This window comes from Dasypus novemcinctus, chromosome 2, assembly GCF_030445035.2.
Source record: "Dasypus novemcinctus isolate mDasNov1 chromosome 2, mDasNov1.1.hap2, whole genome shotgun sequence".
NCBI lineage: Eukaryota > Metazoa > Chordata > Mammalia > Cingulata > Dasypodidae > Dasypus > Dasypus novemcinctus.
In genome coordinates this window covers 33,927,313-33,951,152 of record NC_080674.1, presented here as the reverse complement: position 1 = coordinate 33,951,152, position 23,840 = coordinate 33,927,313, and positions in this window count along the sequence as shown.

Here is a 23,840-nt window from a genome sequence, read left to right as displayed (position 1 = left end):
ACAGAAGTAAACCCTCACATCTATAGTCAACTGATTTTTAAAAACTTTTAATTAATTAATTAATTATTTGGAGGTACTGGGGATTGAACCTGGGACTTGGATGTGCTAAGCAGGTACTCGACCACTGAGCTAACTGATTTTGACAAGGGTTCCAAGTCCACTAATTTGGGAAAAAATAGTCTTTTCAGAAAAAGGTACTGGGAAATTGTATGTCCATGTACAAAAGAATTATGGTTGACCCCTACCTACACCATATATAAAAACCAAATCAGATAACCAGCAAGATGGCAGCAGAGTAAGAAGCTCCCAGAGTCAGCTTCTGCTAACAGACAGTTAGTAATCACCTAGAACTATCTAAAGCACCTGTTTAGGGGCTCCAGGAGATCAGAAGAGCATCCTGCAACATCCTTAAAAGAATGGAAGGAGGAGACTGCGCATCCATAGAGGAGATTCATAAGTAGAGCACTCCATGCCAAAGAGGCTGGTGCCCATCCTCCACTGCTGGCACTAGCTGCCTCTGACTGGAATTGGAAACTTCATTTCTCAAAAATGGGGGAGGAAGAGATGATTGGGAACCAACTTGAGATACTGATTAGTATGTTCAGCTGGGTAAAGTATAATCCTCAGAACAGCTAAAGTTTGAATCTGTCCAAATCAGAAAGAGGCTAGTAGCTACCATTTTAACTCCATCCCCAGCATGAGGGGAAACCAGGCTGACTGAAAATAACAGTGATGGAAGGGACCAGCTTTTTTTCATCCAGATTTTATTGCAGGTGTAGTGTAAGCCCCAGCCCCACTTCCAGGAGGGAGGAACCTGGGGGAACCTTGCCACCCTCTCTGGGAAACTACAGGCCATACCACAGAGGCTGGTGATCATTCTAGTCTGGGTGGCACAAGCCACTTCAAGAACTATTCTGTGACTGGAGTTGGAAGCTCCATTTCCCAAACAGAGGAAGAAGAGATGGTTGGCTACTGATTAAATTAGCCAGCATGGGGGGAAGCCAGGCTAGTTGAAAATCACAGTGATGGTAGGGACCAGCTTCTTTCCACCCAGATTGGACTGCAACCATAGCCCGGGCTTCAGCCCCACCACTGGCAGGGAGAAATCTTGGCAGCACCTGCACCACCTTCTCTGGGTAACTGCAGGTACACTTGGCTGGCACAGGCTAAATAGTTGAAGTTGACTGGGCAACTGAATTCATTTGGATCTGCATGGCATAGATTGCTGCCCACACCTGCAGCTCCATCCCCAACTCAGGCAGGGGAAGAAGGACATGCCTTCATCAGTCCATCTGGGCAACTACAATCTAGGCCTGCACAATTTGGATTATTACACATGGCTGTATCTCTGTCCTTACCCCTGGCAAGGAAGAGAGGTGGGAGAAGTTTCTGTCCCTGGGCAATGCAGGCAGCTTAATCCTTCACGACTTATAGCACCAACTACATCCTTGGCTCCTACTACACAACCAAGAAGGGAGAAAGGGCAAGAAAGGCCTAAACTAAAGAGAGAAACTGCACCCAAAATAAATACATCAAGGAAGCTAGATGCCAAGACACCAACAAAAAACTACAATCAATACTAAGAAACAGGATTATAAGGCCTAGTTAAAGGAACAAGATAAGCCTCCAGATGACTAAAGGAGTTGAGTCAACTAATCACAGATTTCAAACAAATCTACTTAATAAATTCAATGAGATTAAGGATGTAACAAAGATATTGGATCAGAACAAAGAAGAATTTGAAAGCATGTATAGAAAAATAGAACATCATATGGCACAATAATGAAATAAAAAATACACTGGAGTCATATAACAGTAGATTTGAGGAGGCAGAAAAAAAGGATTGGTGAACTTGAAGACATGGTCTCTGAAAGTGAACATACAAAAGAACAGACTAAGAAAAGAATGGAACTCAAGATGGATCAAAGACCTAAATATAAGAGCCAAGCAATGTAGGGAAGCATCTACAGGACCTTGTAATAGGAAACAGCTTCATGAACTTCACATCAAAAGCATGAGCAGCAAAAGAACAAATAGATAAATGGGACTTCCTCAAAATTAAAGCCTTCTGTACCTCAAAGGAGTTTGTCAAGAAAGTGAAAAGAGAGCTTACACAATGGGAGAAAATATTTGGTAACCATATATCTGATAGGAGACTTATATCTTGCATATATAAAGAACTCCTATATCTCAAAAATAAAAAGACAAACAGCCCATTTAAAAAATGGGAAAAAGATTTGAACAGACACCTCTCTGAAGATGATATACAAATGGCTAAAAAACACATGAAAAAAAAATGCTCCAAACCACTAGCTATTAGGGAAATGCAAATCAGAACAACAATGAGATACCATCTTACTCCCATAAGATTGGCAGCTATCAAAAAATCAGAAGACTACAATTGTTGGAGAGGATGTGGAGGAATGGGAACACTCATCCACTGCTGGTGGGAATGCAGAAGGATCCAGCCATTCTGGAGGACAGTTTAGCGGTTTCTCAAATAACTGGCTATAGATTTGCCATATGACCCAGCAATTCCACTGCTGGGTATATACCCAGTAGAACTGAAAACAAGGACACAAACTGATATATGCACATCAGTGTTCATAGCAGCACTATTTACTATTGCCAAAAGTTGGAATGAACCCAAATGCCCATCAACAGATGAATGGATAAATAAAATGTGGTATATACATACAATGGAATACTACTCAGCTATAAGAACAAATACAGTACAAAGACATGTGATAACATGGATAAATCTTGAGAACCTTATATTGAGTGAAGCAACCCAAGCATTGAAGGACAAATACTACATGGCCTCTCGGATATGAAATGAGTAAACCAACATGTCTCAGAGAGCTAGAGAATGGATGATAAACTTAAAGGAAGTTGGGGAGTAGAGGAATGTTGTGAGATAACACCTACATGGGTGAAACCTGTAATAAGCTGGAGGTAAGTATTTGTACAGGGGGCATAAGGATAACTTTGGGTGGGGCTTTGTGGGCTTGAGGGGGCCTAGGGATGGGAGGATGGGTCAGAGGGTCCAAGAAATTGGGGGGAGGGTGGGAGGAACATTTGAACATAGGAGATTGTCAGATATGTGGTTGAAATTATAATGTAGAGAAAACTCTTTAGAAAATATAATACAGAGGTTACCTGTTTAAGATGCTTAAGGGGGGGCACAGGGCAAGCTTGTGACACAGGGCAAAGCTTCTAGGGAGTGTGTGAGTGCTCATTTTGTCATAGTGAGTTATATCATTGGGTGGAGACCAATACAATGAGAGTGAAGGTATACCCAATCCTTGAGAGGACTGATGTTCTCAAACAGAGGGAATTGTATCTCTTGAGAGAATTGGTGGCTCCCAATGGGTTAGGGCAGTCAAGTATGTCAAGCCCTCAACATTGTTGCGGCTATCTCTGAATATGGTCCATCAAGTAATGAAGATTGATTGTCGTGGTGGGCCCTGAGGGGAGGGAGAAAGAGGTGTTGAATAGATGGAATCAGTGTAACTGTGGGGCCATGGAAGTGTTCCACAAGACCATGCAATGATGGATATAGGACATGTTAAATTACACCAAAAATGTATAAACGTCTATAGGCTAAAATGCAAACCATAATGTAAAACATAAGACAACTAAAAATTTAGAAAATTGTATAGTTGAAAATATAAACCATAATGTAAACTCAAGTGGAACCATGTTTGAAAGCTATTGTTTCAATATCTGTACATCAGCTGCAGTAAATATAATATGAACATGCAAAAAGATCATGCTGGGGAAGGGACAAAGGATTTGATGTTGGATATCTGGGAGTATCATATATTGTATATGTGTATTACTGTGATCTAAAACTTATGTGAAGAGAAACTTAATAATTAGGGAAAAAAAAAAGAAAAGATGTAGACACTGAGGAAGAGATGGAAGAAATTGCCTTGCCACTGTACATACAGGGCAACACCTATAACAGTGATGAAAGGCAAAATGTCAAAAACAAAGCTTTTACATTTTTTCATTTTTTGATACCCCAATTTATTTTTCCTTTATTTAATTTTTCTAAATTACTATGTTTTCTATATCTAACCTTTAAACCCATCACTATTTTCCATTTTACTATTAATGGAACCCGGCAATAGAGTAGGCTTCCTTTTTAAAGTAGTTTTGGATTACAGAGAGGTTCACCTATGGCAGGGAGGAACACTGGTGTGGGGTGTTATTGATAGGGGGCACACAGTTGGAAGGGAGTTCTCCAGGGCATATATACAGGGTACATAAAAATGTTTGGATATTTTCATAGTGATTTCAGTTAAAAATGAGAGAGTGCTGAATTCCTAGCCAGGGGAGCTCCATCACATTCCCCAATGGAACAGCAATAGTCCCCCAAGTGCAATGGCAAAGACCAATAAAGATGGATGGTCCAACAATGAGCCCTCAGTACTGATGGCTACGATTATGAGCCTGTGTGCCTGAAATATGAACTAGGCCTAGAGCTGCAGGGTGCCTAAGAGTTACCTCCTGAGAGCCTCCATGTCGCTTAAGCATGGCCACTCTCTAAGCCAAACTCAGCATGTAAATGGATTACCTTTCCCCCAGCATGGGACATGACTCCCAGGGATGAGCCTCCCTGGTACTGAGGGATTACTACCAAGCACCAGCTGATGATGTAACTAGAAAAAGACCTTGAATAAAAGGGTCAACTCAGACCAGCAGAATATCTCAGCCTACATGTAATATCATGTTTTTAAAAGTTTTTTGACCTTCAATAAAAGGGGGAAATGGAAAGGACAAATGAGTTCATATGGCTATGAGTCTTCAGAAAAGAGTTGGGTGGTCATCAGAGGGGTAATCCTTATGCATGCCTCAGCTGGGTACCAGAGACAGCCAAAGTAGATAGAAACCCAGGTACTGGTTCTCCTGAGGGCTATAGAGACCCACAGGTTCTACGGTCATGGCAGGTGGCTCTGGAGTTCAGGGCCGTGTCAGTTGGCCCTATTTTGGAATTTGTGTTCCTGAGTGTGATGAAGTTGGACTCAGATATGACCTTTTTTTTTTTAAAGATTTATTTATTTGTTTTATTTCTCTCCCTGCCATGTGCCCCCCCCCAGTTGTCTGTTCTCTGTGTCCATTTGCTGTGTGTTCTTCCTTGTCCACTTCTGTTGTTGTCAGCAGCATGGGAATCTGTGTTTCTTTTTATTGAGTCATCTTGCTGCGTCAGCTCTCCATGTGTGCAGCGTGATTCCCAGACAGGCTGAGCTTTCTTTCATGCTGGGTGGCTCTCCTTATGGGGCGCACTCCCCGTGTTTGGGGCTCCCCTACATGGGGACACCCCTGTGTGGCAGGGCACTCCCTGTGCACACCAGCACCGCACGTGGGCCAGCTCCACACAGGTCAAGGAGGCCCAGGGTTTGAACCGTGGACCTCCCATGCAGTAGGCAGATGTCCTAACCACTGGGCCAAGTCTGCTTCCCCAGATATGACCTTTCTACATATGACTCTTCTGTTATGTTTACCAGACCTGTTGTTGATGTTTGGGTTGGTGTACACTCAGGAGACCTGAATCTCTGGACTGTCCATGTCACAGCCAGGCCCTGAGCCTCAGCAGACTTGTAATTCCTACCCTCTGGTTTATTGGACTTAACCCTGGCCAACTGACAGGGAGGTGAAGAAGATCAACCACCACACCAGGGAGCCAAGAGTGCCTACAGCTGCAAGCAGGAGAATTGCATCCATCATCCATGTGGAATCTAAGCCCCCTCTTGATGCAGAGGGGGACTGGACTTAGCCATCCCAGCATCCACAGGATGGATGAATAGAGTATAAATTAGAGTGGACTTACTGGTGTTCTGTTAGGGAACTACTGTGATAAGTAAGGGAAGAAATTGTAATATTAATGTCAAGAAAGTGGCCACAGTAGCTGCTGATGGTAGGGAGAGGGAAGAAGAGATATGATGTGGGGGCATTTTCAGGATTTGGAGTTGTCCTGGGTGGTGCTTCAGGGACAGATGCTGGACATTGTGTGTCCTGCCATAGCACACTGGGTGGACTGGGGGAGAGTGTAGACTACAATGTAGACCACTGTGCATGTGGTGCAGCAGTGCACCAAAATGTATTCACCAGGTGCAGTGAATGTGCCATGATGATGGAAGAGGTTGTTGATGTGGGAGGAGTGGGGCAGGGGGAATGGGAGGTAAATGGGGACCTCATATTTTTTGAATGTAACATTTAAAAGAAAATAAAGAAGAAAAAAATCTAACAAAGAAAAGAAAAGAATGGAATAAATTGAACAAAGTTTGCAGGGAACTAAATAGCAGTCAGATACACACATTTTTACATGTCATGGGTGTTCCAGAAGGAGAAGAGAAGGGAAAAGGGGCAGAAGGAATATTTGAAAAAAAAAATGGTAGAAATTTACCCAACTCTATTGAAGGACTTAGATATCTGTGTCTTGTGTCCAAGAACACAACATATTCCTATCTGAATAAATCCAAATAGACCAACACCAAGACACATACTAATCAGAATGTCAAACACCAAAGACAAAGAGAGAATTCTGAGAGCAGAAAGAGAAAAGCAATGCATAGCACATACAGGGTACCCAATAAGATTAAGTGCCTATTTCTCATCAGAAACCATGGAGGTGAGAAGACTGTGGTATGATATATTTAAGATAATGCAAGAGAAAAACTTCAGGGAAGAATCTTATATCTGGCAAGATTTTCTTTGAAAAATGAGGACAAGTTTAGAATATTCGCAGGTAAACAGAAACTGAGAGAGTTTATAACAAAGAGGCCTGCCTTGCAAGAAATACTAAAGGATGTGCTATAGTCTGAAAACAAAACAAAACAAAACAAAACAGAAGAGAGAGGCTTGGAAGAGAGTCTAGAAATGAAGATTATATCAGTAAAAGTAACTAAATGTCTCAAAAGAGTGGCAAAAATAAAATATGACAGATAAAACCCAAAGGTCAAAATGGGTGAAATAATAACTGTCTTTACTATAATAACATTGAATGTTAATGGATTAAACTTCCCAATCAAAAGACACAGACTCATGGAATGGATAAGAAAATAGAGCCATCTATTTGCTGTCTGTGAGAGACTCACATTAGACCTAAGGACCTAGGACACCAATAGACTGAAAGTGAAAGGCTGGAAAAAGATATTCCACACATGCAGTAACTGAGGGAAAAAAAAAAAAAGCAGCTGTATTTATATTAGATGAAATAGACTTTAAAAGACACTAGTAATGCTAGTAATGCACAATCTGAGGAGAAAGTCAGGAAAAAGATTCCATTTACAATAGCGACTAAAAGAATCAAATATTTAAGAATAATCTTATCCAACAATGTAAAGTACTTGTATTCAGAAAACTACAATGTATTGTTAAAAGAAATTAAAAAAGACCTAAATAATTGAATGAACATTCCATGCTAATGGATTGGAAGAATAAATATCATTAAGATGTCAATTCTACCCATATTAATATACAGAGTCAATGTAATCCTGATAAAAATTCCCCCAGCATTTTTTAAATAAATGGAAAATATGATTATCAAATTTATTTGGAAGGTAAAGCATCTTGAATAGCCAGAAACATCTTGAAAAGGAAAAGCAAAGTTGGAAGACTCTCACTTTCAGACTTTGAATCATATTACCTACCTACAGTGGTACACACAGCATGGTACAGGCCTAAAGACAGACACATAGACCAGTGGAACTGAATTGATGGTTCAGAAACAGACCCTTATATCTATGGTCAAGTGATTTTTGACAAGCCTGTCAAACCCACCCAGCTCAGGCAGAATAGTTCATTAAAAAGTGGTGCTGGGAGAACTGGGTATCCATAGCCAAAAAAAAAAGAGGATTGTATTACACACCTGATACAAAAATTAACTCAAAATGGATCAAAGACCTAAATATAAAAGTAAGAACCATGAAGCTTCTAGAAGAAAATGTAGGTAAACATCTTTACGACCTGGTAGTTGGTGGTAGATTCTTAAAAGAGATAAGAGGAGGTTTGATATGGACTACTGATGTTTAAGGTATGCAGAAGTTTTAATTAACTTTACTGAAAAAGTGTGGAGATATATAGAGTTGATGGTTGGGTAAAAATACACCAAATGTAAGATATGGACTGTAGCTATTAGTAAGATTTTGACAATATTCTTTCATAATTTGTAACAAATATCTCACAACAATGCAAGGTGTTGGTGGGAGCTTGATGTCTAGGACATGTAAGTTCACAACTTTTACTATACACTTACTGTTTATGCATGTTCATGTATGAATGATTTAAAAAATAATAGTAATAGAGTGGTTTGGGGGAGAATACACCAAATATAAGATACCCTGGTTGGTGGTAACATTTTAAGGATGCTCTTTCATCATTTGTTAAACCAACAATGCCAGTTATTGGTGGTGGGGTAAAGTGGGGGAGCCCTGTGTGATGTTGTGCATGTTTGTTTTGTAGGTTCACAACTTTTATTATACACTTATTGTTTATGTATGTTTATGTATGAGTTATATACTTCATTAAATTTTTTAAATGAAAAAAAATCAATGCAAAATGGATCAAAGACCTAAGAAAAGAACTGAAGCTATAATACTCTTAGAAGTAAAACATAAGTAAGCATCTTCAGGACCTTGTGTTAGACAATGTTTTCTTAGACTTTATAACCAAAAGACAGGCAACAAAAGAAAAAAACAAATATATGTAACTTTGTCAAAATTTTAAAACTTTCATGCATTAATGGACTTTATCATGAAAGTAAAATGATATTCTTCACAATAGTAGAAAATATTTGGAATCCACATATCTCCAAAGCATTTAATATCTAGAATATTTAAAGAAATCCCACAACTCAACTACAAAAAGACAACCTAATTTAAAAATAGGCTAAATACTTTAATAGACATTTCTCCAGCGAAAATACCTAAGTGGCCAAAAACTACATCAAATGATGATCAACATCTTAGCCATTATGGAAATGCAAATAAAAATCAAAATGATATACCATTTCATATCCACTATAAGGCCACCATTAACAAATGGAAAATTACAAGTGTTGGATACGTTAGGGAGAAATAAGAACACTCATTCATGGGTGATAGAGATGTAAAATAGTGTAGCTGCTGTGGATAAAATGTATTGATCTCCAAAAATTAAATACAGATTTACCATATGCCCCAGCAATCCCACTTTCACGTGATAACCAAAAAATTGAAAGCAGGGACTTGAACAGATATTTGCACCCTGATGTTCATAGTAACATTGTCCACAATTGCCAAAAGATGGAAGGAATCCAATCCCAAGTGTCTATCAACCCATGAATGGATAAACAAAATGTGGTACATACATAAAATGGAATATTATTCAGCTGTAAAAAGAAATGAGGTTCTGAAGCAAGAAGAAGGATGAACCTTGAAGATATCATGCTGAATGTAATAAGCCAGACAAAAAAGGACAAATATTGTATGACCTTATGGATACAAAATAATTAGAATAAGCAAACTCATAGATTTAAAACTAAAATATAGGTACCAGGGCATGGGGTAGGGTGAGAGGATCAGGAGTTAATGCTTAAATTGTACAGAGTTTCTATTTGGGATGATGGCTAAGATTTAGTAATGGATGGAGGTTATCTTAACATAACTTTTGAACATAATTAATAGCAATGAATTATATATTTGAATGTGGTTCAAAGGGGAAGTTTTAGGATATATGTTACTAAAATAAGCATTTCTAAAAAATCCATAAATCTGTACACATAGTAAGCCTTAGTGTAAACCATGGACTATAGTTAATAGTACAATTTAAAAAATGTTCTTTCATCATTTGTAGCAAATGTACCACACTAATGCAAAGTGTTAATAATAGGGTCCTATATTGGAACTCTATATTTTATGTCTGATTTTTCTGTAAACCTACAAGTTCTCTAATAAAACAATGAAAAAAAAAAATAGTGTGCACCTTTAAAAGCAGCCTATCTAATCTGTTGACCACCAGTTAATGTATTTCTTTATTCCTCAGGCAAAAGGAAGGGAATGTGGCTACTAGGTATTTAAGTGAAAGGGGGAGATCCCTTCCCATTTTGTCATTGCTGTAGATGGCAATATAGCTTAACACATAGGAAATTTTAAAGGTTCCTGACTTCTCTTTATTTCCTCCTCTTATATAAAGCAAGGACCACTTTTATAAACTTAGATAAGTAGGTCCGGGGACATCTCATAAGTCTCTCTCTAGGTGGACCATATGGTTAATTTTTGCCAACCCCCCTAAGATAAATGATCACTTTATCCTCCTTGCACCAGGTATATTGTTTATTTTATTGCCCACACTTTTGGATACACTAAATTGTTTCAACACTCCCCTTAACAACATTGTTCCATTTATGTCGTGATTACCAAATGCAGAGGGTGTTTTCCTATCATCCTGTTACTGGAATTTAAGGGTGTATTTGCTGTTTCTGTGAAACCCCGCCGTTTTGCTATTTCACTTGCTTCTTGCAATGCTCTCCTCTACTCCAGAAACTCTATCACTCCACCAATTCCTCAAATGCCAATGTTTCTCAGGGTGGCAGCCTGCTAATAATTACACAATTTACATTCCTCCCTTCTTCTTTACCAATATAACCCTGATTTTAGTAGGCAGGGTAAATATAGTCACTTCTCCAGATTTCTTTGAGAACAATTCTGGGCAAGGAGATGTAAGTATAAATCTAGAGGGTGGTGCTTCTGGGTAAAGCTACTGTTTTCTAGATAAAAAGAGACATGCAGCCCTTTTCTTTCCCCATTTTGTGGCCAAGAGTGCTAAACATATAGACCTAGTGCCTGAAGGTAGATAAGCCAGCTTGCGACCTTGAGGATGAGAGTCATGTGTTTAGGAGGGCACAGCAGATGGAGCCTGGGTTCTTTACTACTTCCTTGGTCTGTCTCCTTCTGGGTTTCTTGTTATGCCATAAAAATAAACTCTTCATTGGTGAAACCATGAAGATTTTTGTTTACTTGCAGTCCAAAGCCATTCATGCCAATCTTCAAATTTTGAAAGTGTTTTTATTTTTTAGTATTTTTTAAAGTATTTCTGTTTTTACTTCGTTTTCTTTTTTTATTATAATTATATTTTAACTATTTAGTTAGGAATGTCCCTCACTTTGATGTAAACTCCTTAATTGCAGAAGACGGGTCTTTTATCCATGTACCCAAACTATCTAGCACACATCCAGGACACTACAGGAACTCATTTTTGGCTCTTTATACATGAATAAGGAACAGGATTTGTAAACACAGAACACAGACCATAGAAAGGGCAGTTATTCTGTACTGCTTGAAGTTTTTGATCATGTTTATCCTTTTCAATTAAAGTAAGTAAGTAAATTAAATTTCAGCAGGAGAGCTTAGAAAAAAGTAATTGTGTACAAGGTTCATGAGAGCCAAGAGTTGATTAGTACACAGTACTGATGGGAGGACCAGTTTTAAATTGGAGACCTTCAACTGACTTCTCTAATTAACAGAAAAGGAGGAAAGAATGGCTGCAGATGGGTAGTGGTGTGAATAATCAAGCAAGCTTTCAGAAGGAGAGGAGATAGTGGTCTGAGATCTTGCCAGTTTCACTTCCTTGCTGGTTTTCTAGTTTGTCTACCACGGTTGTCCTACTCTAGAATTGCATCCTTCTCCTTGGCAACCTCAGGGGCCTCCAAATTGATCCATAATCACAATGTCCTATCTAAAATTAAAACTTGGTCATGCCAGTACTTGTTTAAAAGTTCTTCAGAGCTTCCCCACCCCCATGGTACCATTGGACCAAAGATAAAATCTAAGCAAGGCATACTGGCCCTTCTCTGATTTGTTTTGCCTATTATTATTATTATTATTACTACTATTAAAAGGACTCTTTAAGCCTTCTCCAATCAGTCTGACAATTAAGTATATCTTCACTGTGGACCCATGATTATGATTGACAGGCAGTACAGCCCTTGGTTAACAGCAGAGACTGTGGAGTCAGAGTGTATGGATATAATGTGTATACACACACACACACATATGAGAAGTTGTGAGCTTACAAAACAATCATGCATAAAGTGCAAAATTCCTATACGTCACCCAACCATTAACACCTTACATTTTTATGGAACTTTTGTTATAGATCATGAAAGAACATTGTCAAATTACTAGTATTACTAGTAGCTTTGGTCCATAGATTGCATTTGGTGTATTTTTCCACACACCTCCCTATATTAATTCCATGTATTAGTATTATACATTTGTTATGGTACATGAGAGAATGTTCTCATATTTGTACTGTTAACCACAGTCTGTCATCTACCACATGGTTCACTGTTTTTTAACAGTCCCATGAGTTGTACAATCCTTCCAAAGTATACACTCAGTGGCTCTCGTATCCATCACAGAATAAAGTTTTCAAACATTTTCCTTAGTCCAAAAGAAAAAATCCCACACCCCTCTATTATTGACATTTATAGATATGATTTTAGTTATGTATTTACTACATGTTTGGCCCTGAGCAAGTTAATGACATTTCTGTGTCTCATTTTCCTTATTAGTAATATAGTATTATATTCCTTATAATAATATTAGGCTCTATTTAATAGATAAAGGAATAAATTAGTTAATAAATGTAGAGCTCTTAGGAAAGTATCTGGCATATAGTGAGTGTTATGTAAGTATTTACTATGGTTAATTATATTTTCACTTTCACATTTATGTTTCACTAATAGAATATGAGCTTTCTGAAGGCAGGAGTTGTGATGTTAATTTTATAAATTTCCTAATGCTGTGCGGGGACTGATTTGACATTCAAAAATTCTTTCTAGAAAGAATAAATACTTTTTTCTTTTTATTTCACAAAGGTATGAAATTAAAATTAAAAGTTGATAAGGTTTTTATGTAGATATTTCAAGCTTTCCTCTTCCCAGGGAGAGAGATCATGGCATTCAATAGATTTCACCATTCCTCTGCTACTATATTCTGTAAATATTCCTGTTCCATTTGATAAAGACCATATGAAAACAGAGAAAACCTTAAACTGTTGACACTTGAAATGTCCAATTATAAAAGATGATGTCCCCACTCCTTTCATTCTCAAAGTTCTTGACTATCTTAAAGCAAGTTTATTTAAGGACAACTTAGGTTGTCAGAGAATTTAGTCCAGAAGGCAGATAATACTGAATTTATGTCTTGTGTGTTTCCATCACTTGGCGCCATAATGGATGAACTATCTGTTGGGTTACCAGATAATGTGGACCAGATGGGTTCCTTTTAGAGTCTCACACTTACTGCTGGAGTTTGGTCCCTCCAGAGGCAGTCTTCTTATTCAGTTGGAGGGTTTTTTGCAGGAGAGTAACTTGATCAGGTTTGTATATGAGAAAGAACAATCTGCAGTCCTTGGGCAATCAAGATTGGAGACTAGTGAGAGTCAGTGTGGGAGATTAGTTAGAAGAATGATGCAAAATTCCAGGCCAGGAATGAAGTTGGAAGCAATCATAGGAATGGAGAGAAAGGGAGGATTTAGGAATGCTAAGGAATGAAGATAAAAGGCAATCCTTATTACTGACTGCAAGTGAGGAGGATGTTGGAATGGCTCCCCTGTATCAGGTTTTCTTGATGGGCACCACTAATGAAGGCGGAAAAAAGGGGAATAAACAGGATTTATTTTGAGAGAGGTAATCACTTCTGTTTCAGAGGTGCTGGTGGCCAGATGGATATGTCGGATGAGCAGTTGTCAGAAGGGTCTTGAACTCAGAAGAGAAGTGAAGGCTGGAGATGAGGGTTGAGTTATCGTTGTACAGGTGGTTGAGACCATTGATGTGGGCAAGAGCTCAGGCAAAGTATATACAGTGAGAGAATAAAAAGAGAAAGGACTCAATTACTACTGTGGCAAATTGGTTTAATCTTTTAAAAAAATGGGGTTTAAGGGTTTTTCTCAGAACATTTAAAGAACTCTCTGTGGAAGACATAGTTAAGTTTATGGAATAAGCCAATTGATCCTTTTCAGGGATTTTATTTTATTTTATTTATTTATTTTTATTGACTTTGTAATAATATTACATTAAAAATATATATGTGAGGTCCCATTCAGCCCCACCCCCCACCCCCCCTCTCCCCCCCCCAACAACACTCGTTCCCATCATCATGACACATCCATTGGATTTGGTAAGTACATCTTTGGGTACCTCTGCACCTCATAGTCAATGGTCCACATCATGGCCCATACTCTCCTCCATTCCCTCCAGTGGGCCCTGTGAGGATTTACCATGTCCGGTGATTACCTCTGAAGCACCATCCAGGGCAGCTCCATGTCCCAAAGACGCCTCCACCTCTCATCTCTTCCTGCCTTTCCCCATACCCATTGTCCACCATGTCCACTTTTCCCAATCCAATGCCACCTCTTCTATGTGGACATTGGATTGGTTGTGTCCATTGCACCTCTATGTCAAGAGGAGGCTCAGATTCCACATAGATGCTGGATGCAATCCTCCCATTTTCAGTTGTAATCACTCTAGGCTCCATGGTGTGGTGGTTGTCCTTCTTCAACTCCATCTTAGCTGAGTGTGGTAAGTCCAATAGATCAGATTGTAGGTGCTGGAGTCTGTTGAGGCTCAGGACCTGGCTATCACATTGTCAGTCCAGAGATTCAAATCCCCTAAATATATCTTAAACCCCAACATTAACTGCACCTCCAGCACATTAGCATGAAAGTCTTATGAAGGGAGATCCCATCTGAGTCCAGATTCATCACACATAAACACCATTTCCAAAGAGGGGCCATCTGCCCTGGTAGTTAACCCCGTCGGCCATGACCATAACTCCCATGGGTCTCTTTGGCCCTCACAGGAACCAATATCTGGGGGTTGTATCTGCTTTATCTGTCTCTCTGACTCTGCTCAGTTGTGCATGAGGGCAATCCTTCTGCCAGCCTCCAGACTCTTTTTTAGAAACTCGTAGCCATATAAACTCATTTCTCCTTTCCATTTCCCCCTTACTTTAGGTCAAACAGCATTTTAAAGTCATGGTATTTTATGTAGACATGGATATTCTGCTGATCCGCATTGAACCTTCCGTATAAGGTCATTTTCCAGTTGCATCATCAGTTGGTAGTTGATAGTGGTCCCTTGTTGCCAGGGAGGCTCATCCCCGGGTGTCATGTCCCACGCTGGGGGGAAGGCATTGTATTTACATGCTGAGTTTGGCTTCGAGACTGGCCACATTTGAGTAACATGAAGGCTGACAGGAGGGAATTCCCAGGCACAATGTTGCTCTAGGCCTTGTTCTTATTTTAGGTTTATCAGCTCACAAGCATAGTCATTAGCATCAGGGGCTCACTGTTGAACCCTCACTCCCTCCCGGTCCCCACCACTGTACCTGGGAGACTGTCGCTGCTCCCCTAGGGACCACGACAGAGCACCACTGGCCAGGAACCCAGTACCCCCCCTGTGGTTTTTAATTGTTGCCACTATGAGTATATCCATACATTACCATGCACCCTGGACATATGTTCTGTACAGCTCCCTGTCAGCCATATATCACCTGTCATTGGTATCCCATACCAGTATCCCTCCATTGCCATTGTTGAAACACTCTGTGATCCAGAACTCCCCGAAATTTGAAGCCCAATATAATGTCATGGTCCCTTACTAGGGAATGGCATATAGCGATGGGTTTAAAGGATAGATAAAGAACTTGGATAAAGTTAGATAAAGAACTTAGATAAAGAATGTTGACTTGAAAAAATTCCACATCCTATCTTTTCCTTTCCCCCCCCCCCCCCCCTAATTATTCAGCTTTTCTTCACAGGAGTCTTTTCAGGGATTTTAAAAATCAGAGTTTCTAATTTATACTTATATGGATGATTCAGCAAGGAGTATATATGCAAGATAGAAAACATAAAGCAAGCAAACCACCAAAAACAAAACTCTTAGGTATAATCTTAGGTCTAAACAATCCCAATTTATCCCTTTTAATCAAGAAGGTTGCGTCTAAATTTTTCTATATATATATATATATATATAATATATATATACCTGCATTTTTATATAGCCTTCTAGTGCATGCACACACACATACCACCACCAACGCAAAATTTTATAAGATAACTCTCATCCTTCTTGTGATTCCCTTGATATGTTTCATTCCATTCCATTCTGTTCCTTCCATTACATTGTGAAAATATAAATTCAGATTCTATGACCAAGTAAAATAATTTTGCAAATGATTAAGGATTCAGCATCCACCATTTGAAAAACTTTGCTTGAAAATGCCTCCTGAAACCTTGTGTAGATTAAAGGTGAATTCTATTAATAATATATTTATTGAAAATAGGCTAGTGTCTTAGAGTTTCTAGGAGACCAATTAAGGACCCTTGTGCTACCTTCTGCAGGAATCTTGGTGAGGAGTTCTAAACAGTGATAATTTACTAATTTCCCATTCTGTCAGTGAATATTTATGGTCTGCTTGCTCTAGGCAAAGCACTAGGCCAGTTGTGTGGGAGAAAGCGTTCAACACAGGGACAAATCCAGAGCTTGTGGCTCTTGAAACTGAAATAATTTTGAGAAATCATGCTAAGAAAAAGAATGCAAAATTACAAGTATAAAATTAGATAACAACGTTATTATTTATTTATAATGAAAATAATATGATATCACATCATACCTTTCAAGCCTCAGGTAAATTTCTTCTAAGATCTTCTTAGGCAATTTGCCAAAAATGTTTATATAGTAATGCCTGCAGATTGCAACATTTTTCCTCCTTACCTAGAATGCTCTGTAACTTCTACTCACAAGGGCCTCTGCAATCGCATGGGACCTGGGCCTGATATTTTATTAACTTCAAAATAAATCCACTTCTGTTTTCCTCTGAGGAAAGATCAGCCAGTATGTCCCCAATGCATGGCTGTCACATATTAAGGGACTACTCATATAATTCATTATTCAGTTATTCAGTTATGTAATGGGAAGGAGAGGTACAGAGGACAAGGAGAGGTTATACTAGGAGAATTGGACCGAGTCTACAGGAGAAGAAGACGTTACTGAAGAAAGGCCAGCAGGAGAGAAAGACTCCAAGCTCGTGTGCTATAATCATAGGCCAGATTTGAGTACTGTCACTGGTTGCTAAACTGTATTAATCTACGACAAGATAAATAACCTTACAGTAAACATCCAGAAACATTTAAAACAACTTGAAAGAGTAATTTTCTACATAAAATCTAATAATAAAGTTGAAGCTTGCATTTCGTGTGTCCCTCTTTTAATTTCACTTTTCCAAAAATTCATTTTTATTGTGTTTTACAAAAGAATGAGTCTGCACAGAGTGGGGGGAAAACCCAGTCCTTCACCACAGATTGAGAAGCAGTTCTCTTGCAGCTGAGTCCCATGCTCATTTTCCTGCTTGCCATACTTAGAGTAAGTAAAATAAAAATAAAATGAAAGAGAAAATAAAATAACATTTGGAATAAGGAGTAAGCATGATGAAATATTCCCTTTACCTTAAAATAGAAAACTTTATAGTAAATATGAAACAATGGTGAGATGGGAAAGTAGGATATGAGAATTAAATTGGAGGCAGGTTGTGAAAAACTAGGATGGGGTAACTTTCTAAAAACGTATCTAATCATGAAAAGGATTAATCCTCAAATAACTGAAGCTAATAAGAAAAGAGTGCATGTGACAATAAAACTCTTAATTTAGGAGATAAAAAAAACAAATGGAGGCATGTATACTCTTGACGTTAGGCTTATTTCCTTGCTGAGGGCCAACAGGTAAAGTTGGGTCCCTTGGCATTGGTTTGACCTGCTTTAAAATCCTGTTTGGGGAGGAGACACTGCATTCTCCTCAGCGCAGGGTGGTTCTGTCTTCCAGCAGCAGTGCCACTAGATTCTCAGCTATGCCTGTGCAAAGGTGATCAAATGGCGATATGGTGCCCAAGGCCCCTCACGAGTCAACAGAATCCATTAGAAATACAAAGACACTATTTCAATGATCACAACCCAGAGCAACTTTAATATTTATGTACTAAGAAAAGGTGTGCTTCTAAACATTTCATTTCAGTTTGCAGCAGTCAGGAAAAGTATGTTTAAACATTAGAGGAAGAGGCGTGCGTTTTACCTAAAGCACCAATATTTAACTCACTAAAATCATTTCTTAAGGGTTCAGGAGAATGTTTTAACATTTTCACATCATTTTATAAATTAGAAACATGGACAGAATAGGTAAAAAACAAATATCACATACATATTGAGGATTTCCTCTCCTTTCCCTATTATTCCTTTAAAAAGAGACTTTCTACTTTAAAAATAATAGGTTTTTTATTTTTGTTTTTTAACATGAGTCCTGACTTCTTAAGTAAAGTTTATTTAATTCTTTTCACCACAAATGACTAAACTGAAGTAATTTTAAGACAGGCTTTATTAACATGGTATAAAATACGGTAATTATTATAAGTTGCTTCTAAGAAAAAATAAAGTATATTTCTTAAGATGAACTAAACCAGCTCACTATCCAATGATATACTTAGCTCTATAAGCTCCTAATTATTGTAGAGAATATAAAACTCTTTTTAAATTAATTTATAATATTGTCAATTGTTTTTCTTGACAGATTTAGAATATTGTATATTAGGCACATTTAAAAGAGTTCCTGTATTTACAAAATAGCAAGATGACTTTTTCATTGCAGCATTCTTCAGCTATTATGTCATAATTGCTTAATTTAGACAAAGTAATGCCATGCCATGTTGGCAATTTAGCAATGATAAATCACATTTTTGTTAGGTTATTTTGTCTCCATATAGTTAGAATTGTACACTCTTCTGGACCATTGGTGAAATTTACAACTGGGATCTCCTCTGAACTGAAACTGAAGGGAAAATTCTTTACTGAGATTAATGTGGGAAAGATTGATGTTTACCTGCTTTTACTATTTTTGTTAGTACTGCTTGCATAAGCCATTTAACTTTCAGAAAATTGGGAACATTTTAGAGAAATGTCCTGTACATGAAGCTGAGGCGTAAAGATTATGAATAACTTACTAAATTATTGAAAATATACCTGTGAACAGAAAAGAAAATACATGTTTTCCAGAAAAGGGAATCTGAGGGTTGGACCTTTCAGAAGAGTTTTCTCTGCTTGGAGTGTCTCTGATGACACTAAATAGAGTGTGACAACCTCCAAGAGTTCTGTATTGGCGTGAACACTGTGTGTTCTCTTGGTCTAACAGCATCAAGGCACGAATGGATGAATGGGGCTGAGGAATACTTGGAACAATGATTAGGAACCTCCAAAGGCAACGAAGAGTTTAAAGGTTTGCTGGAAAGTCAGCTTTTTCCATGTTTTTTTTTTTTAAGATAGTGGGATAAAGTGGTCAAGCCCATTTCCCAGAATACTGAAGGAATTTTTATCAAAGCAGAGGCAACTCATGCTTGTGCACTTTCTTTCATCTTCAATATATTTTTTATTCTTCTGAACACACATTTCAAAGGGGAAAGTATGTGTTGCAGATGCCATGGATCTAATTACACAAGCACACAGATGTCATCAAAAATTTACCTGCGGGGCCCAGGATATAAATTCAGGATTTGAAGCCCAGGAGTCTGTGGAGGTAAAATCCATTGTTCTGTATCAAACAAACATGAGACATTCTGAAAAAGAGAAGCTCATGATGGCATCAGATGGTGTTTTCCTCCCCAATCGGCTTATATAGTCCAGCTGGGCCTGACCATGCAAAGTGGTTAGATTTAAAGTCTGTCTTTTTTTAGATATTTTATTTGGCTTTACTAGTGCTAATTTTGTCATACAATTGTCAAATTAGATATGTTTAATTAAAAACACAATTATTTAACACAGTACAAGTAGAATTTTATTGCTTTTAAGCCAGAAAGTTATAAGAAGGGAAGTGATTTAGTAGAGTGAAAAATAGATTTTGAATTATATGTCACTGTTAATGTGACATTGCTAGTTCATGCTTATAAAATATCAGTTGTAAAATCTAGATAAAGAAGTTATCCATTTACTCCCTTAAAAGTAATCTTTTCCCCCTAGAAGTGGATGTGAGAATTTAGCCTTCCCTTGGCTGGAGCACATTTTTACGTAGTAAAAAAGAAGAAAGAGTGATTAGGGGAAAAAACTACTCAGTAGAGGCCAGAAGACTCTCCAAACTGAATTTTAAGTGCTACTTATGATGTAGGTTTCTTTTCCATTAGAAAAGGCATTAAGGAAATAACACAAGTGTAATAACTGATCATACAGCCCCCTTTCATAAGATATTCTTTAGTAGCTTGTATTTTTTCAGGGTTTCATGTCTGATAATAAAATAGAGCTGATGCAGATGGTGAAGAAACAAATTCTGTGGAAGGTGCTGCAATGAGCAATATGGTATACTCTTGGACACAGTGTTTTCATTATATTTGAAGTATTCATTCATTTTCAGATGCTTTCATTTGCAAATTGCCCACAACTCATATTCCTTTTCAAACAAAGAATGTGCAAGAAAGCCAGGACATTCATGACCCACTGGATTCATCAAAAGCCTGCTCTTGCTTTGGTTCTCCTCTTTCCTCTTTTATTTCCATAGATTCTCTCTCAGTCAAGAAATCATGAGCTTATGTGCAATATGAAGGTAGTTCTCCAAATTAAGTGTGCCTGTGCATTTTCACTATAGATGTTTTATTGTATACCCATTACATGGTTGAAATTAGTGAAGTTAACCATAAATTGATGAAATGATCTTGGGAGATAGAAAAGACAACACTGGTTAAATTCACTTTGCAATAACAGATGAGCAATAAGAACAGACAGAATGCACTTACATTGGACAACCATTTTTCTTTGGAGAAGAGAGGTATCTTACATATTCTAGTTTTTGGACAAGATAATCTATAATGCTTGGAAGAAGGAATAGAGTGCATAGGGTTGTGCTAGAAGGAAAGTAAACTGCAACAATCAATATTGGTAAAATAGAATAAAATTTTCCAATAATCAGGAATCAGTGTTTGGTGTTTAACCAGTACTTCACAAATTTTCAGTTTAGTTTGGTCAAGATGAATATATTGCTTACTCTTTCCCAATGCTAGGTCCTGAGTCTATAAAAGTAAATAAAACAGTTCCCACCTGCAGAGAGCTCATAACTGATAAAGACATCAAGGCAGAGCAAAGCCTAATTGGACATCTGTGGTAGGTTGACCTATATCCCCCAATTTAGACATGTTCTTAATCCGAATCCATATCCCTGTAGATGTGAACTCATTATGAATACTACCTTTTGAAGGCAGTATTTTAGTTATGCTGCGGCATGCTACACCAGGGTATGTCTCTTAATCCAGATTACAGGAGGCTTTATAAAAAGCAGGCCACAGGGAGAAGCAGAAAATCAGAGGGAATTCAGAAACGAAAAGGAGGAGACATCGCAAGGGATGGGAAAGCGAAGGAATCCCAGGGATTGCCTGAAGCCAGCACCAGAATGCTACACCCTTGGGGGAGAAAGCATGCCTTATTGATATAGAAATGTTGGACTTCTAGCCTCAATATTGTAAGCCAATCAATGCCTGTTGTTTAAGACAACCCACTGCGTTGTATTTGTGATAGCAGCTCTGGCAAACTGAGAGTATATCCTTGATGATGAAATACTTGAGCTGATCCTTGAAGAATGATGAGGTGTCAACTAAGTGCCTATAGAAGGACTGCTCAGGGATCTCAGGAAGAGTGAGATTATGGAAGAGTATGTGAGAACTTCAAGTCAATTGATACTCAGAATAATTCTATGAAAAAGGTAGGGCAGGTTTTACCTCAATGATTTTACAGTTGAAAGCATAATTTCAGAATGGCTGTATGAGCTCCATTCTAGGCCTCTAGCCACTTTATTTCACTCTTCAAAATCATTGAAGGCTCATTTCTATATTAAATAAGTGCATAATTGACATGGCTTTGGCCTTCTCATGTTTGAATACTATTCAAGCTATTGTTATCAATGATAGGAATAGGTGAAATAATTTCCATTCCCATTCTACAAGCTACCCAAATTTTGACATCCATCCTGAGAAAAGGTCATTGAAGAAATAGTTTGTGAGGAACTGTGAAAAGTAACACCAATAACTGGAAACTAATATTCTTTGCACAAAATAAATCATTCCTTTTTTACTTTTTGGGGCATAAGACACTGTATCTCTATTTAAAAATGAATTTTATAATAGTTCTCATGATAATCTTATGGACAAAACAGAGAAATCCTATCTGGGAGGATGCTGGATGGATAAGTAATTGTTTGCAGAGATCATTAGTGGCTCAATTATTGTCACTCTGTAAGGAGGTGTCTAGTTATTTGCCTCTTGACTCTGTCATTGATTCTGTACCATCAACATTGCATTAAAGGTTAAAAAAATTGTTAATGACTTCGCAGTGTTACAATATATTTTTCTTCATTTTCTCCACTAATAACTAAAAGTAACTAGCATTTACTATGTAGAAGGTCTTAACATGCATTTTCTTTAATCTTCTTGGGGAAGAAGACACAGAGGTGAAATGCCCCAGTCTCTGTAACACATCAGGGAGTGTGTGTTGTCAACGTTACCTAACACTGATGATATTAATCTTGCTCATTTCATTAAAGTTGTGTTTGCCAGCTTTCTTCACTGTAAAGTGACTGTTCTTTATTTTCCAGACTTTATTCTATGGGAGCAAATCACTAAGTCTAGCCCATACTCTAGGATCTTTAATTTGTTGTATTTTGGAAACTTTGTACAAGGCTTACTAGCATCTCTTTATCTCAATTACTCATTGGTTAATGGGGAATGGAAACACTAAAAGAACCACCACTGACCAATGAGCTGTATTTAAATTTATCAAAGAACTCTCTTCAAAGGAAGGAATAAAAGTCTAATTCTTTGAATTCCCTCAAAACACTATTTTCTTATAATGCACATATTCTTAATTGCTTTTGTAACCCATTGCTTAGCACAGTGGTTAATGTATGAAGGCAATAAAAATGCAGTTTTTAGCTCCGATCTTTTGTATGAAATTCTTTACTCTTTTTCATTTAACAGTAATTTGATTGCATTGGCAGGCCAGTTCAGTTAAACCATTTGAACTTCTAGCTGATTTAGAACAATTTAAACTAGTGTTCTCATTCTTTTTTCTTCCAGAAGGAAAGAAGGAATACCAGATTACATTTATTTACATATAAAAATCTACAAAGTAAGCTATGGTTACAACTGTGTTTTAGGAAATGGATATATTTATTTTTCCTCAACATCTCTCTTTCTATTTTTTTCCCTTTTAATAGAGAAGTCACTTTCTGTGGAACTAATTCTATACCTGCTTGCTTTATACTCACATTAAATCCACCTATAAGAAGAATAATAGCAGTACAATAAAATATTTTTTTGCTATCCTGTTTGTAGTAATAACATTTTCTGAAATTCTTGAGCATTTAATTTAATTTACTTTAAATTTAATTATGTAAAGCCAGTGCATTAGAGTTTGTGAAATCATCATGGCTTAGAAGATGGTCCCTTAAGAGTGCACACCCCAGGGACCTGGAAGGCTGCATTACCAATCACCAAAACATGCTTAATGCAAGCCCATTCTTCTTATTACAAGAGTCAGCATTTATTGGAACAATTCCAAAGCCTTATGAATATGAATGACCTAAATTGTCCGTTTAGCTTAGCAACAAAGGATTGCTTCCTGTTACATTATACAATATTGGTCATCAATTACTTTTAAAATGTATGCTGCTGAAGGTTTTGCCTAAGTGTGTGGATGGAAACTGCAATATCCCACACTTTTGTAGTGTACTTTTAAAAGTTAGAAGATACCTTTTGACACAACGCATGCACTCA